Here is a 4,982-nt window from a genome sequence, read left to right as displayed (position 1 = left end):
TAAATGAACACCTTGCTGGGGTCGTGTGACCCCAGTACTCTTTCCTGCCATGGCAGGGGGTCGGACTAGATGATCTGCTCAGGTCCCTTCCGACCCTAGAAACTATGAAACTAGATGACCTCTAGAGACCTATAGAAATTCCCATGATTTTCTATGAGCTATACTGTTATATCCTCATACGCACATACACGTGGAAAATCTGAGGCTGACACAAGAGTGCTTTTTCTGTTTAATATATATTATTTGGGAAGGGGATTTAAGGTGTTTTTTTATACACACACATATACACACATACTCACATGCACCTGCTCTTGTATTTCAGGCTCCAGCTTTGCTAGGTGAACTTTGGCCATCTGGAAGCAGAAAACTAACAAGTTAGCCAGCAGCTGTGGCACTAAGGGCATGTTGTTCCATTACCTACCCCCGGATTATCATGAGACAGCGCCTTTTTAGGGACCTTGTGCTCCCCTGTATGGTTGCCCTGCCTCACTCACAGAGGCTTGAAAAACAGTATAAGAAATGAATTCAATATGGATTAGAGAGAAAGCAGCCAGAGGCTCCAAGGTTTCCTTTTTACCAGCTGGGAGGTGACAACTGATGTTCTCTACAGCTTTCTTCTCAGGCAGTGAAGGTGGATGAATCTGGAACAATGAGGAATCTTGCAGCATCCACCAACAATAGACCTCTTCGTCGTTATTTCTACAGAATGAACTGGTTTCCAAGGAGGCAATCCCTCACAACTCAGAGCAACCAAATTAATGCTGCTCCAAAGTTCACCAATATGTCCAGCAGATGGCAGTAAAGGACATAATTATGCAGACTTTTAAAATTATGCTTATTTGTATTTTGGTAATACGTCTATTGTATTAGATATGTCCTAATAAGGAATCTGAGAACTCCTGTGATAGACACTTCAACATTATATTTCCATAGTTCCTTCCACACCAAGTGATGCATAAGCACTTTACAATATTTATCCACTGGTTTTGCATTGCCCATTTGAAAGGATGTCACGTGGAAAGCAAACTAAAGAACCCCATCCAGCAAGCTGCTAATAAAGGGAGAGAATATTTAGTTTTGAATCTCTTGAAGGTGGGAAGTATATTTTTTCCTGTGATTATACTGGGCAACTTCCCATTTTGATGCAGCTGTCTCTAGGGTGGACTGCAGCAGTCAATTCATAGTGCAACGCAATACTGCACAACAGTCTAGAACAGGGAGAGAGGAATGTTCAATGTGACTGAAAGCCCAACAGCAAAAGCATTCTGTCAGGTTTTCTGTTGGCTTCAAGATTCATTCCTGGGACTCAAGATTAGTTCACACCACAGAATGAGAAAGTAGGCTGCATACCACTGCTGTAAATATGTCCTTGACTTGTACAATACTGTCATTCATGCTACAGTAAAGACTCTCCAGTCATCATAGTGATCAAGGTCTGCTAAGCATTTTGTTAAGCTAAAGGAAGGATTTTGCCCACTGTTAAAGGAGTTGGACACAAAATTGTTTTCCCCTGTGATGGTTATAAGCTTTGGGAGGCAAAAACAAGATGCTGAAGGAAGTTTCCACTTGTTCATCTACAACTGAAAATGATGGCACACTTGCCAGGAGACAATGCCAGGAGAACAGTGCTATTTAGTCTGTAATCATACTACTGTTGCCAGTGATATTGCCAGATCTCATCAGCTAAGCGGGAATCTTGTTTTATTAGTACGTGGGTCAGCTTTAAAGCCTGGCTGTAGAAAGTAGCAGAGTAGGATGGCTAATGCCAGCTATAAGGAAAGAGGGGAAGCAGACAGTGGTTCCAACATGAATTCAGGAGAACCCTTTGTTGAGGGGAAAGAGCAAATGAAGAACAGTAAAAATGTTGCCTGTTGACAATGCTCAGTAATTCATGGTCTGTTCACTGCTTCAGAGCATGGGATGCTATTATATCTGATTTCCCTGAATAAGGTCTGGAAATCAGCCTTTGTCCATTCTTGTCCCATCTAAGTTATAACACAAAAGCTTGCACAATCCAAGTTGTAACCAAGGAAACATAAAGATGTAGGGGCCTGTATAAGGGACCAGGAGCCAGGATGCCCTGAGGTGTAATCTAGCCAATCTTGCTTCTGAGGCTGATTTAGATCAAATCACTTCTCCCTAGGATTCAGTGTTTCCAGCACTGAAAAGGGGATAGTTGCACCAACCTAACTTGCAGAGGGGTGGGAGAGAAAATTAAAACCTGCAATGTCCTGATGAGAGCAGTGGAGGCCAGTGGCTAGTGTTAGGGTCTTGCTCTCATAAGGGTCCTAACACTAACCTAGATTTCACTTCATTTCCTGTGTGTCTCACTGACCTCATGGAAGACCTTAAACAAGCCACCGTAATGCTCCATGGCTTGGTTTACTTCTCTGTGAAATAGTGTTGATGCTGCTGACCTTCTTGACCATCCTCTACTATGGATATAAAGCAGTTATTATTGCTGTTACTCATTGTAATTCCTGTGCTTTTTACTGTGCTGACTTAGCTCCTTAGAGAGGGGCCAGTCACATACTAGTGCAACTGATGCACCCACTATTCCCTCCTCTTGTAATACAGAACATTGTCAATGGGTTAAGGACAAAATTATTGGAAAAAAAAATTCCTGTGGATTAAGCAGAAGCCAGGGTCCATGCTGGCTCGTTCCCATTCATTAATCACCTACAGGAAGCTGCTGGCCTTTTAATTACATAAAACAACTTGACCTACTAGTTAAATCAGTGGCAGACAGCAGTGCCTTGTCTACATAAGGCCTCCCACAGCCAATACTATCAGTTTGAATATCAGGGGCAGGGTTGGGAGAGAAACTCTTGTAGACAAGGTCACTGATTCACTGGTCTCTCACTGTCTCTTCCTCACCCACTCCCATATTACAAAGAAGATCTGGTTCTTAAAACCTTCCTGTTTTAACTGAAGCAACATTTAAAAACTAAACACACATGAGATTTTGATGGTATAATAATCAGTACAGGCAGCATCTCCATGAATTGGCGGTGCTGTATCTTAAGGGTAGCAAGGTGTTGCTTTGATAGTATATTGCTTCTTTCTGACTGGGTGAGTGGAGGCAGTGGATAAGATCACTAAGTCCTGCCTATCTGTGCTGGAATTGTTACTTGCAATATCCAAGGCAGCTTTTGATTTCCATAAGACAGGGGTGTCAAATGTGTGGCCTACAGGTCAGATCTGGCCCATGGAGTCATGTCACCTGGCCTGCATGTCTTGTGGGGCAAGTGAGGGCCAGGCCCACCACTGAAATTTCAGCATGGATCTCTGTTGGGGAGGTGTGTGGGCAATGGAGGATGAACAACAGCTTTGTTAGCCCCCACAGCTCCCTGATGCCACTCACCCCATTGCCACATCTGGATCTAGCCTGCATGTTTTGGATCTGGTCAGGTGAGTTTGATGCCCCTGACATAAGAGAATATTAGAATTGGTAATAGCCAGTGGCCAAAGTGCTTCTTGTTCTTTTGTATGACAGAAATGGTATTCATATCTTTATCTTTGTGTGCTTTGGTGTTATTGTCAATTTGGGAGCTCTTGGCTGTCAGTGATGTTACCAGGGTTAGGGTGGCCATCATAGAGGGCATTCTGGTTTTCTGCTACTCTGTCCTTTGTCCTCTATTGATATGAAACCGGACGCCTTTATGTCCTCTATTTTTCTTTTCAAGAGAAAAACAGAGGACATAAAGGTGTCCAGTTTCGTATCAACAGAGGACAGAGGATAACCAGACTGTCCTCTATGATGGCCACCCTATCAGGGATCACTATGTGGAAGTGGCTCTTGTCAATCCCTGCCAAAGTGCTTTTGCCTGAGCAGAAATGTACTGGTCTTGCAAAACATCTGCTGCAGGTAGGGCTTAATAAAGCTACAAGTTAGCCACAGGTAAATAAAACAGCAGTTCTGTTACCTGTAACAGCTCATGTACAGCCTTGGAGATCAGAACCCATTTTGTGTTTGTGCAGTGCCCAGCACAATAGGCTCCTAGTTGGAGACTGGGATTCCTGGATGCTGTGGCAATACAAACAATAATAAAGTAATACAAATCATAAACATAATAGGAATATTTATAAATAATTGGGAAAGACTGACTTGGCCAGGACTCCTGGGTTACCATATCTCTCCTCAAAATGGATTTGTAAAGACTTTATTTCCCACCAGTGCAGTGTTCCCCTGCCTGGTTGTAGCAGGAGGCTGTGCACTCCTGCTACTTTAGGAGAAGGCAGGCTGCCTGAGAAGCAGCTTGCAGGTGTGCCGGGGGCAATTAGGAGTCACATGGCCTACAGGGACTAGGCTATCAAGATATACGCCCAGAGCTGGAGCTAGGAAGGCAGGCTAGCCCCGAGAGCTGTGGAGAAAGGAGCTTTTGGGCATCAGGGTTCCCAAGTAACATCTGAGCTGGGGTAAGCGACTCTAGTGGTTTGTGGAAGGGACTAAGGGGAGGTAAGGAGGTTCCCAGCCGGCCCAGGGAAAGAGGGCCCAGAGAGACAGCAAAGGATTCAAAGATAGAGCGGGTAGGGCTAGGGTGCCCATAGGCTTCACAGGCATAGGAGGAGGGTCAGGGTTTAGGAAAAGCTGAAGGCCAAGAAGGGCCATAGCTGAAGACTGGCAAGGCTGGAGTCCTCATGCATCTTAACTGGTGTAGGAGTGTGGCCAGAGTCTAAGGAGAAGGACTGAAGCTGCAGCCAGAGACCAAGGGGACCAGAGTGCCCATAGCCCAGAGAGGGGCTGGTGCATTATGGATAGAGCCAGGAACCTGTACCCCATAGGGTGGCTATGATTTGATTAAGATGTGACATCTGTGAGGCATAGGGGTGGGTGTTGGGGAGGATGGAGCCCATGTAACTGGCCCTTAAAGTGAAGAGTGGAGACACCTGAGCTTGGGAATGTGAGATCAGGCTTGGGAGGTCCTGGGGCAGCCTCCCCTTTTCTGAAAGATAAATACATCAAGGTGTGGCAGGGGAGG

At 45.0% G+C, this 4,982-nt stretch overlaps 1 long non-coding RNA gene across 1 annotated transcript in view; it reads right to left on the bottom strand.

Moving 5' to 3' along the window:
- Positions 1–3,729: 3,729 nt before the first annotated feature.
- Positions 3,730–4,982, bottom strand: part of LOC109290042 — a 25,613-nt gene continuing 24,360 nt past the window's right edge. The window contains exon 3 of the long non-coding RNA XR_002095500.1: positions 3,730–4,027. This is a non-coding gene — a long non-coding RNA (uncharacterized LOC109290042). The remainder of the gene's footprint in view (positions 4,028–4,982) is intronic.

Source organism: Gavialis gangeticus, unplaced genomic scaffold, assembly GCF_001723915.1.
Source record: "Gavialis gangeticus isolate Ggan-Ray unplaced genomic scaffold, GavGan_comp1, whole genome shotgun sequence".
In the NCBI taxonomy this organism is placed as follows: domain Eukaryota; kingdom Metazoa; phylum Chordata; order Crocodylia; family Gavialidae; genus Gavialis; species Gavialis gangeticus.
This window is presented reverse-complemented; position numbering and strand designations above follow the sequence as displayed.